Source organism: Schistocerca nitens, chromosome 1 (genome assembly GCF_023898315.1).
Source record: "Schistocerca nitens isolate TAMUIC-IGC-003100 chromosome 1, iqSchNite1.1, whole genome shotgun sequence".
Lineage (NCBI taxonomy): Eukaryota > Metazoa > Arthropoda > Insecta > Orthoptera > Acrididae > Schistocerca > Schistocerca nitens.
In genome coordinates, this window is record NC_064614.1 from 130,889,606 (window position 1) to 130,902,846 (window position 13,241).

Consider the following 13,241-nt stretch of genomic DNA (forward strand, 5'->3'; position numbering starts at 1 on the left):
GTACACTCATTATTATTATTACCTTGTGTTGTGTCTAATGGATAAGTAAATCAGATTATTCTAGAATTTTCGTAAGATCTTACCCAGCGGTTAGAAAGAAACGCAGTGTGAATACGCGTAGCACTGTGTTGAAGCTAGGACAACTCAGTTCCAAGTTCATTCAGTGCTTTCAAGTATGTATTAACGGTCGACAACCTATCCAGGCAATGAAACAGTGAACTGTTGGAAAAACAAAAGCATGAATTTTGCGTACTATCTTGCTACTGTTTAAATTGCTTCTACAAATAAATTTAACTCCATGTAAACTATGTTGGTGCAGACACTGGAATGTCTTTTTGACCACTACACCCTTAAACAATACGTTTTTAAAAGAGAGAAGAGACCAGTAGATAATTTCAAGGAAGCTAAAACATTTTGGGGACCTTTAGGAAAGCACTGTCTATAGCCAATCAACTTAAATACTAAAATACTTATATACTAAAGCACAAATGTTTGTACTGCACATTTCATTTCAAGAAAACGTCTTTATTAGTGGAATTTACTATCAAAAGCTATTACTCTCATTATTTACACAATAACAATTTAAATTGTTCCTCTTTATATTAAGCTGGCACTTAATAAGTCCAAACAGGATTCTTGGGTTAACCAAATACCTGGAAGTAATCCTATATTGATGTAGGTGAGCCAGTTACTTTAAAGTTCAAGAATGATTATCCTGTAATAAAAAACAGTTTCTATTAATGGTTCAAGCTGTACAAAAGTTGAACACCAAAAAAATTTTATCTGCTGGCTGTTGGCTTGCGTGTGGCGAAGAATTAAAGCGACTACACGACCCACAGTACGGCAAGCAACTACCCTGTCGTATGGGCTCAATTTCTCTCCTTGGCGTCGGTCAGTTCTACATACAATGGCCCAACAACTCGCAGCTGTGCCGTAAGCCGTTTGCAGTCTTCATACGAGGCATTTTTGTGCAAATTTGCAGGCAAAGATTCTCCTGCACCATAAATGCGTTGCCTCCACTACCACTGCCTCGCCGACAGTTGTGGCCGAGCGGTTCTAGGCGCTTCAGTCTGGAACCGCGTGACCGCTACGGTCGCAGGTTCGAATCCTGCCTCGGACAATGATGTGTGTGATGTCCTTACGTTAGTTAGGTTTAAGTAGTTCTACGTTCTAGGGGACTGATGACCTCAGATGTTAAGTCCCATAGTGCTCAGAGCCATTTCAACCATCTGAACCGCTGCCTATTGTGTGACTTACTTCCCACGCTTGCTCTAGGTAGCGCGCCAGTTCGCCCTTGCCACCTTTTCCACTCCCCAGAACCACTTTCGTTTCAAACAAAAGCACACTGGCTTTTATATAACACTTATTTCATACATTGTTCCTTAAATTGTTAAATGCACATCAACATGAACAGTTGATACACACAAATATTTTTAAATACAAAATGTCATCAGGAAATTATTTAGCGTAATGAACAACGTACCTGGCATTTTACATACACTATTACCATACAATGCAAAGAACTTCAAACTTCGGTAGAGCTCATTTTACGTATGCAATAAATATAGTATCAGTATACGAAAATTTTAAAGCAAAAAATTACATAAAATTTAGATGAACCATAAATACATTCTGTTGTATACTGACATGCAGGGTCCATGGATTCATGAGGATGCCTCCATACCTGTACACGTCCATCCACTCGATACAATTTGAAACGAGACTCCTCCGACCAGGCAATTTTTTCCAGTCATCAACAGTCTCATGTCTGTGTTTAGGGGCCCAGACGAGGCGTAAAGATTTGTATTGCGCAGTCACCAACGGTACACGAGTGGGCCCATATGGATGATGTTTCGTTGAAGGCTTCTCACGCTGTTATTTGTTTATGGCCCAGCACTGATATCTGTTGCAATTTACGGATGGGCTGCACTTCTATCACGTTCAACGATTCTCTTCAGTCGTCGTTGGTCCCGTCCTTGCGGGATTTTTTCTAGCCGCAGCGACGTCGGAGATTTGTTGTTTTACCGTATTTCAGAAACTCACGGCTTACTTGTGAAATGGTCGTGGGAAAATCCCCACTTCGTCTATACCTCGAAGATGCTGTGTCCCATCGCTCGTGCGCCGACTATAACACCACGTTCAGACTCACTTAAATCTTGATAACTTGCCATTGTAGCAGCAGCAACCGATATAACAACTGTGCCAGACACTTGTTGTCTTATATAGACGTTACCGACTGCAGCGCCGTATTCTGCCTGTTTCCGTATCACTGTATTTGAACATGCAAGCCTACACCAATTTCTGTGCAATTTCAGTGTATATCCAGTTATCTTGGTGTCTACTTTACATTATATGTGGTTTTATGACTGATTCGTGACGTATCCAGCTACTTTTACGTTAAGGTGAGTAGGACTTCAAACGGGCCGACTTTGAGCAGGAGAGACACCACAGGACATTTTAATTTCCACTGTCTATACTTTTCAAAATAAATTCATAAAACTTTGTCAGAATGACGAGAAAGGATTCAGGATTTGCACTTACAGTGATGGAACTTCAAAAATATCAGAAAATAATTTATATTTTAACATTTGTCTTTCACCTTTTTTCACTTACCATTGGATGCATTTATTGCTATATGTACACTTTTCTTCATAAGTAAGGGAGATTCTTCCATAAATTTTGCACAACATAAAAACCATACCTATAAGTGTATGAAACTGTAGAATTTTCCAAATCTATTAAAAACTGTGGTAAAAATTGAGATAATAAACTATAAAATTTGAGTTTTTTCTAAACATGAAGTTTAAAATATAACAGCACACTCATTTTTTCATAAATTAAATAATTTCTAGAGTTTCATATACTTGTAAGTATGGTTTATATGCTGTGCAAAATTCATCGAAGAATCTCTCGTACTAATGAACAAACGTGTACCTATAGCAATAAACGCAGCCAATAGAAGTGAAAAAAATGATGAACTTTCACATGTAAAAAAAATTTATTTTCTTTTTTTTTTTTTTAACTTCCACTGCTGTGATTGTGAATCCTTAATTCTTCCTGGCCATGCTGACAAAGTTTTATGAATTTATTCGTAAAAGTATAGACAGTGGAAATTAAAATGACCTGTGGTGTCTCTCCTGCTCCAAGACGGTCCGTTTGACGTCCTAATGTTTTATTACTCTTAGTTCACATTGTCTGCGTAGCCGTGCAATATAGGAGCATCCCCTTTTCCCCCATTTGTATGTAACTGTTTTATTTTCTTTTTCTTATGGACAATCTGATGATGCGCCAAAATAGTGAAACGCCTCATTGACATTGATTGATTTCGCAACCGAGACTATTTTTGTTCTGAAACATTTTATATTTTGTTGATTGCTACGTGAATCGATTATGCTTACAAAGAAACAGTATAGTACCTTTTTGTAGGCATTTTAATGCAGTTAAATTTTGTCATGACTTACGTTTTCCCTAGAGGCTACAGTTTTAAAGTTATTCAAGAAAAAACGTACAAAAAGGACCCTCAAACGCACCTCCACCCCCCACTCATCCGTCACTACTTAGGTTTTCTGCTACATTGTTCGTGGGACCTACCACTGTACAAAAATTTTCGACTACTCAAACTTCCCGATATCCGACCTTTTGTGATCTCTATTGATTGGGCTTTTATGCTACCAGTATTGTTGGACAATTCGTTAACGTGACCGTTAGAGCAGCAGAAGAAAAATGACTTTTTTAAACTTTGCCCTAAAACTAATGACTCTAACAATTCGATTCAATCTTACACCTTACGAGCAAAGTAGTTTTGTACTACGAAGATCTGACGAATACAACTGTGTAATTGCTTATCGTATACTATTAGAATCCACGAAAGTATTAGGTAAAACCTAGGCAAACTTCAGTTTTCAATTTTAAGCGCATGACTAAGCCGGTAGGGTAATGATGCCAGCCAATTAAGACCAAAACAGGTGATGAAATGTGGGAAATAATCCGTGCAATTGCAAATATTCGTGCAGTAGTATGAAGGATTATCGTGAACAGCAAACTAGAAATCTTCACCAGTGGAGACGGAGTGCGTTTGGAGGTCACTTTTGTACGTTTTCCTCGAATTACTCGAAAACTTCGGCCTCTGGCGAAAACACTGAATTTCCTACAGAAAGGTTTTGTTTACTTTTTCCATAGGGCTAATAGTTTTCGAGCAGCGAGCGAGAAAATATGAAAATCTCGCTCGTGGTTTACGAAGGCCACCTATAACATTTCGGGTTGCATAAAAGTAACAGTGGTTGGGGCAACTGAATCACACTGTATATTTTTTAGTGTCAATATATGAACGACCAAAAGAAGAACGCAACAAGTGTTAATCATCTTCAAGCTTTTACTCAGGGCAAGTGGCCCAGGCCAGGTAATCCGTAGTCACGTTAAAGCAATAATTATTGACAACAAACAGGCTTCTTTTTTCTTCTTTGCTTCTGACTGTTTCCGATTTCTGCCTATCATAGAGGTCCCTTATGTGCAGCCAAAGTCAGTCAACTGGGAGCTGGACAAGAGGGTTCTCGACTGGGTATATCTAGAAGATTTTCATGTTACCTTAGTACCTTGAAATTTTTCCCATAAATCATTGTTAAAGTCAAGACTAGGAAATAATTTTGATTTATAGCTAGGACAGTTTTCTTTCAGCTAAAAATACTTGAGCTTAGTTGTGTTTGGGAAGCTAGTATGAGGGTGGGGAGATAATAATCATTATGTTTGTTTTGCGGGGCGGTCAACCGTCCAGTCATCAGCGCACGTACAAAGTCCAAATTTTTTCACAGTCCAAACTAGCCACTGTCACTAATGATGAGGATGACGGTGAAATGATGAAGACAACACAAACACCCAATCCCCGGGCATAGATAAATACCCAACCCGGCCGGGAATCAAATCCCCGAGACCCCGTGATTTAGAGATAGCAATGCTAGCCTCTAGACCACAAGCTTTGAACTGGGTGGGGAGAGAGTTGGTGTATTGCCCAAAGTGATGAGTCGATGAATTGTCCGACATATTCAGGGGAACAAGTGTTCTGCACTGTGGCTTTTTTTCGTTAGACTTCCACTGACAAGTATTAATGGTATATTTTACTATATGCAGATTGCTTAACAGATGATAATTATATGTGTAGCTTACAGCCCATTAAAACTTCAACCTTTATTATGAAACCTTTTTTATTTTTATATATTCTCTGATGCGAACATTGTTTTGAAATTGATAGAAGACAGAGGGTTGATAAAAATATGGATACACCAATAACGCTACACCCTTATCATGTAGGAAACAAGTTGGCGTTCCATATAGCTTCCATTCGTCTCGGTATGGATAAATATAGGTCCTGTATGGTCCTCAAGGGAATCGTATACAATTCTTCCTTCAAAATAGTGGCAACCCTAGATGGCAATGATGGAGGCAAATAGCGATCAAACACTTTCCTCTCCAAATGTAGGCTTAATAATTTCGAAATTGGCTGGCTGTGGTGGCTAGGGGAGACGCAACAATTCATCCTCAAACAAAACAATTCCTAACCGATGTAAGCTGTGTGAAAAAGGACCCTGTCGTATTGGAACAAAGCATCATCACCATCACCATCACCATCATCATCATCCTCGTCAACATCATCATCATTTTTCTGTAGAATGGACCTGATCACCAAAAGGGTCACTTGGTCCTCGGCAGTAATGCGACTTTTCAAAGTACACATATTACCCTCGGAACACAACGATGTTGTTGCCCAAATCATCACCGAAATCCCGCCATGTTACACTCTTGAGATGTAAACTCGGTCAGAAGTTGGAAACAGTGTGCCACAAGACTCATCAGGTCAAGTGACTCTTCCGTTGCTCCAAAGTCCAGGTTTTAAGGCTTCGGCACCACGTTTTCCTGTTACGGGCATTTGCATTACTGATGAGTGGTTTTGGAATTACAGCTCACCCTGCAATTTCTTGCTTATGGAGCTCCCGTCGTATTGTTTTGATGCTGACAAACTTCATCTTTAGAAATTTCTTGGATGCCCGAAACACCGACTGTATCAGCTCATGACTGTTACTTTATGGAGGCTGCTATGAAATTATACGTTACCCCATCTTAGTCCAGACATGCTCTATGTTTGTCAAATCAAGGTTCTGACATGACTACCAGTAATCCGTGAGACCTCAGTGCTTTTGTAGTGTGACCGCGCTGATGGTTCCTGTTTGCTCCGCTGGAGTGTGTCGTTTGGCACACTGGTCCAGAATGGTATGACAGCAGATTTCGCCAATCAGGAAAAATACAGTCGAGCAGTAAACCTCCCCTGCAATGAATAGTAAAGCAGTTCAGTTCTTGTATCCAATAGCTGCTTCCTCACATATTTCAGCTGATAGTCTATAGACACATTGATCTGACAACATAAGCAAGGCTCACTGTTAAACAGCACAGAAAGCGACTTATTGTTCTACTTGCGTTTATCTCTACATCATGGAAGACTGCGTTTTCTATGGTTTGCTGTAATCGATAAACGTCACTTGGGCAACCGAGATCTAAATCTATCTGCAAGCAATCGCTTCCCGAAGATTCGCGGTGAAACTGTGCTAATACGTAACCTCCGCTTGGATTCATTATAGCCACCTCGCTATTCAGATCAAGTCGGATGCTACCACTATCTTTTCATGGTATTAGTCTTTCTGGTAACACCGGTGCCAAACTACTATCGTGATTCCATCTCCTCACATTCTGCAGTGTTAGCAATGCAGCCAACTATCTGTCTGATCTTTCCGATACAGGTGGTGGAGAAAATTAAATTAACCACCAAAAACACAGGATTATCTATGGCTAATACGCTGTCAAGAAACGGTTGGCATTCAGAACATCATTCAGTCGTCTCGTAATGGATAAAAACTGATCCCCTATGGTTTTCAGCTGACTGTGGTGGCCATGGGAGATCCGGCGATTTCTTCTCATGCCCAAATAACCAGTCATGGACTATGCAAGCTGTGTGAAAAAGGACCATCTTGTCCTGGAACACATGAGTGGGAGCAAACATTGTATACTACTGGCCATTAAAATTGCTACACCACGAAGATGACGTGCTACAGACGCGAAATTTAACCAACAGGAAGAAGATGCTGTGATATGCAAATGATTAGTTTTCGAGAGCATTCACACAAGGTTGGCGCCGGTGGCGACACCTACAACGTGCTGACATGAGGAAAGTTTCCAACCGATTTCTCATACACAAACAGCAGTTGACCGGAGTTGCCTGGTGAAACGTTGTTGTGATGCCTCGTGTAAGGAGGAGAAATGCGTACCGTCACGTTTCCGACATTGATAAAGGTCGGATTGTAGCCTATCGCGATTGCAGTTTATCGTATCACGACACTGCTGCTCGCGTTGATCGAGATCCAATGACTGTCAGCAGAATATGTAATCGGTGGGTTCAGGAGGGTAATATGGAACGCCGTGCTGTATCCCAACGGCCTCATATCACTAGCAGTCAAGATGACAGGCATCTTATCCGCATGGCTGCAACGGATCGTGCAGCCACGTCTCGATCCTTGAATCAACATATGGGGACGTCTGCAAGATAGCAACCATCTGCACGAACAGTTCGACGACGTTTGCAGGAGCATGGACTATCAGCTCGGAGACCGTGGCTGCGGTTACGCTTGACGCTGCATCGCAGACAGGAGTGACTGTGATGGTGTACTCAGCGACGAACCTGGGTGCACGAATGGCAAAACGTCATTTTTTCGGATGAATCCAGGTTCTGTTTACAGCATCATGATGGTCCCATCCATGTTTTGCGACATCACGGTGAACGCGCACTGGAAGCGTGTATTCGTCATCGCCATACTGGTGTATCACCCGGCGTGATGTTAGGGGGTGCCATTGGTTACACGTCTCGGTCACCTCTTGTTCGCATTGACGGCACTTTTAATAGTGCACGTTACATTTAAGATGTGTTACGAGCCAAGGCTCTACCCTTCATTCGAGCCCTGCGAAACCCTACATTTCAGCATGATAATGCACGACCGCATGTTGCAGGTCCGTTATGGGTCTTTCTGGATACAGAAAATGTTCGACTGCTGCCCTGGCCAGCACATTCTGCAGATCTGTCACCAATTGAAAACGTCTGGTCAATGGTGGCCGAGCAACTGGCTCGTCACAATTCGCCAGTCACTACTCTTGACGAACTGTGGAATCGTGTTGAAGCTGCATGGGCAGCTGTACTTGTACACGCCATCCAAGCTCTGTTTGACTCAATGCCCAGGCGTATCAAGGCCGCTATTACGGCCAGAGGTGGTTGTTGCGGGTACTGGTTTCTCAGGATCTCTGCACCCAAATTGCGTGAAAATGTAATCACATGTCAGTTCTAGTATAATATATTTGTCCAAAGAATACCCGTTTATCATCTGCATTTCTTCTTGGTGTAGCAATTTTAATGGCCAGTAGTGTATAATGGAATGGACCTGATCAGCAAAATGGTCATATAATCCTCGGCACTAATGCGACCCCGTAAAGGAGCCACGGTGCCCGTGGAATACCAGGATATGGCAGACCAAATCTTCACCGGAATACCGCTGTGTTTCAGTTTTGGGACGTAGATTCGCTCAGAAATTGGAAACAGCTTTGGGAGGAAAACTGATCCTAAAACTTCCTGCAGTATTAAAACTGAGTGCCAGACCGAGACTCGCGCTCAGGACCTTGTCTTTCACGGGCAAGTGCTCTGTCATCTGAGCTACTCAAGCACAAATAACGCCTGTTCTCACAGCTTCATTTCTGCCAGTAACTCGTCTTCTACCTTCCAAACTTCACAGAAACTCACACGCGGACCATGCGGAACTAGCAGATCTCGAAGCAAGAATATTGTGGAGACATGGCTTAGCCACAGCCTGGGAAATGTACGAGTCAGTCCAGCATACAGTTTTAATCTGCCAGGATGTTTCATATCAGCACACACTCCGCTGCAAAGGGAAAGGTTCATTCTGAAAACTAATCCTACCAAGTGGCTTACTTCCATTGCACCATTTTTTCAGGTTATATGGTCTCGGTAATACGTTTTCCTTTTATGGACTTCCTGTTTTTTGCTATCAGGTCCGCAGTTGGCGGTCGTGCGGTAGCGTTCTCGCTTCCCACGCCCGGGTTCCCGGGTTCGATTCCCGGCGGGGTCAGGGACTTTCTCTGCCTCGTTATGACTGCGTGTTGTGTGCTGTCCTTAGGTTAGTTAGGTTTAAGTAGTTCTACGTTCTAAGGGACTGAGGACCACAGACGTTAAGTCCCATAGTGCTGGCAGGTCCCATTTGCTGGCAGGTTTCACAATGATTATGAAATTCAGTTCTAAAGTGACATTTTCAGCCGTCATCCTCTTACTTTTCGTCACAATTCTCTTCAATGGGCGTCTGTTACGGTCACTCGACACACACTTTCATCAGCATTGACTTAGCGGATGACCTTTTGCCGCTTTCCCTATATGTAGTATAAATCTTTGATACGACGTCTCTTCAGACATCAAATATTTGGTACACCATATTTGCTGAAGCATCCACCATCAGAGGACCAACAAACCTCCCTATTTGCAATTCACTTATCTCCGACATAATGCACTCAAAAATACACTGAACACCGTGGTCAAACACAACAGTGCAAAGTGCAGGCTAGGCTAGCACCCGAATTTATGACCAAGCACTCATTGGTCTAGTGGTTTTTCCCCCTCGTACGTACTTTGTGCTTCTAAGCATCAACGCACCATGTTTTCACTTTTATTGTAGTTTAATAACTTTCTCCCAGTGTCTTATCCTATTTGCAGGTCAAGTGGCTGAAGGAGGAGCTAGGTTTTGACCACGCCTTCAACTACAAGGCGGTGAACTTGGACAAGGCGCTGAAGGAGGCTGCCCCAGATGGAGTTGACGTCTACTTCGACAACGTGGGAGGCGAACAGAGTATTGCGGTGATCAGCAACATGCGTCAGCGCGGCCGCATCTCCGTGTGTGGCTGCATCTCTGTCTGCAACGAGACGAAGGTGGCCATGGCGCCCGTCGTCCAGATGCACTTGGTCGGGAAGGAACTCGTAATGGAGGGTTTCATGGTGACCAGGTGGCTGGATCCGTGGAATAAGGCCTTCCTCGAGATGGCACAGTGGATCAGGGAGGGAATGCACAAATACAGGGAGACCGTCACGGAGGGCTTCGAAAACACGCCGAAAGCTTTCATCGGTATGCTCAGGGGTGAAAATTTGGGGAAAACTGTCGTCAAGGTGTGACGCATTCGTATGTTTGGCTGGAATTCGAGGATTAAATGGCTCTGAGCACTATACGACTTAACTTCTGAGGTCATGAGTCGCCTAGAACTTAAAACTAATTAAACCTAACTGACCTAAGGACATCACACACATCCATGCCCGAGGCAGGATTCGAACCTGCGACCGTAGCGGTCGCTCGGTTCCGGACTGCAGCGCCTAGAACCGCTCGGCCACTCTGGCCGGTGGAATGTTTTAGTTTAATCATATAAAGGTTCAACAGAGATTTCGAAATCACAATTTTAACTCCAAGATATTTCCAGGGGAATATGTTGAATCTGACCATAATTTATCGCTCATGAACTGCACATCTGAACTGTGGAAATTTCAGAAATGTAGGAACGTAAGCAGATGGGACCTAGATAATGTGAGGGAAACGTTGTTGAGAGTTTCAGAGGCAGCATCAGCACAGGGTGGGCTGAAACGGGGAAAGAAATACAAAAGAAGACGAAGGGTTAGTTATCAGAAATGAAATAGGAAAGTCAGCAGAGGATAGATGGAAAGCTCCATCAAATCAATTTTTGGGTTGAAGACCACGACAACAATAACAACATCTACAGTGCAAAACTAGAGTATATGACTTTACAATTTGTGTACAAATACTTCCAGATTTAGCAAACAAAAGTAAGACGAAAAAAGCCGCTACGGCATTACGCTAGTACCTGTTGCGACTCCCACGTGTTCATCCAAATATGTTTAGGGATATATTGCTCGCAAAAGGTATATCGAAAACAGAAAAATCAAGCAAAATAACGCTACTCTATCCTCTGAAGCTCCTCATAGTATAACGTTTCCCCATTTTAAGCACCCGATGTAAATAACACTGGCAATAGTGCAAAAATGTCCTATGTCACGCAGACGCTATGAAGTTATCAATAGCACTGGACGAGAATGATGGTATACCCCTCCCATCCAAGCGATACGAAGCTCTCTGTTCGGCTCATTTCCAAAAAGTGTGCTTGGCCTAAGAAGTTGAAGAAATGTGACTGGATGAGCTGTTGTTGGGATTTGTCTGAGGTAAACATTTGCACTGGCTTAGAAGCTCTCTGACTGGCCTACTTCGAATGACGAGTGCGGAGTCTAGAGCTAAGAAATGTAACTAAACAAGAAAAATTTGAGATGTTATTGACAGAGCGTACACAGGGGCCAGGAAGGTAACTGCAAAGAAATAACACCGGTAACAGGAGAAATACTTCACTTGATCGCCGAAAGAAGGAACTACAATTACAAAAATATTCAGGAAAATTCAGAAATACAGAAATATACGCCTCTCAGGAATATAGTGTATATAAAATGAGGGAAGCAAAGGCTGAACGGCTAAGTGAAAAATGTGAAGAAATCAAAAAAGAAATAATTGTCGGAACGACTGACTTAACATAGAGAAAAGTCAAAGCAACCATCGTTGAAGCTAAAAGAAACGACGGTAACATTAAATGTGCAATGGTTTCTCCGCTGTTAATTGCAGAGGAGAGAACGGATAGGTGGGAAGAGTGCACTGAAGACATGTCCCTGACGGGGAGTTGTGGGGGGGGGGGGGGGAGTGGAGGAAAAGACCCAACTGATAACGTGATATAAGAAGAAACAGTAGTCGACAGGAATAATATACAGAAGATTGTAAAAGAAAATTTGGGCTCCGTTAAACGGCGACTGGTTTAGCTTAGCTGCAAAAAAAGAAAACCACCGGTAACATACAGTCAGTCCCGTCACTGCTCATGATTGTGGTAAGGTAGGCGAATGGTCGACTTAGGAGAACTGTAAGAAAGTTTTGTTGTTCGGTAAAGGATCCCGTTTATAGGGCACTGCTCGACGGTTTGGGACCGGCACCAGGTCCGATTAAATAAATAAATAAAAGAAACACACAGGCAGACTGCAAGATTTGTACGGTACGTTCGGACAACACGAAAGTATTACAGAGAAGCTTCGGGAGTTCAAACTGGAATGTCTGGAGGAAAGCGATGTTCTTCTCGACGACCACTATTGAGAAAATGTAGATAACTGACGTTTGAATCTGACTTCAGACTGATAATACTGCCACCAACATACATTTCACTTAAGGACTACGAATATAAGAGAAATTAGAGCTTGTATGGAGGTATAAAGGATGTTGGAACATATATTATTTTCGAACGTTATGAATTACCTCGATGTGAACGTTCTATTGACACACAGTCAACACAAATTTATAAAACATCTTTCTTGTAAAACACGACTAGCCCTTTACTCACACGAAGTGTTGAGTGCTATTGACACGGGATTTCAAATTGATTCCGTTTTTTTAGATTTCAGAAAGGCTTTTGACACTCTACCGCACAAGCGACCTTTAGTGAAATTGCGTGCTTAGGGGAATATCATCTAATTTTGTGACTGGATATGTCGTTTCTTGTCAGGGAGGTTACAGTTCGTAGTAATTGACGGAAAGTCATCGAGTAAAACAGAAGTGATTTCTGGCGTTCCCCTACGTATGTAATAGCCCTCTGCTGTTTCGTATCTATATAAACGATTTATCAGGCAATCTGAACAGCCGTCTTAGGTTATCTGCAGATAATACTGTCTTTTTCGTCTAGTAAATTCATCATAAGATCAAAACAAACAGCAAAACGATTTAGAAAGAATATCTGAATCGTGCGAATACTGGCAAGTGACCCTAAAGAATTAAAAGTGTGAGGTTATCTACATGAGTAACTTCAGTTACACGATAAATCATTCTAACAACAAAGCCGCAAATTCAACTGAACATCTAGGTATTACAGTTACGAACAGTTTAAATTAGAAAGAACACACAGAAAATGTTGCGGGGTAGGCGAACTAAAGACTGCGTTTTATTGGCAGGACACTTAGGAAATGTGACAGATCTAATAAACAGGCTGCCTACAGTACCCTTGTCCATCCTCTTTTGGAGTACTGCTGCGCAGTCTGGGACCCTTACCAGATATGACTGTCGGAG

At 42.2% G+C, this 13,241-nt stretch overlaps 1 pseudogene; it reads left to right on the forward strand.

Annotated features, from left to right (window-relative positions):
• Positions 1-10,261, forward strand: part of LOC126206905 (prostaglandin reductase 1-like) — a 150,655-nt pseudogene extending 140,394 nt beyond the window's left edge.
• Positions 10,262-13,241: the final 2,980 nt, after the last annotated feature.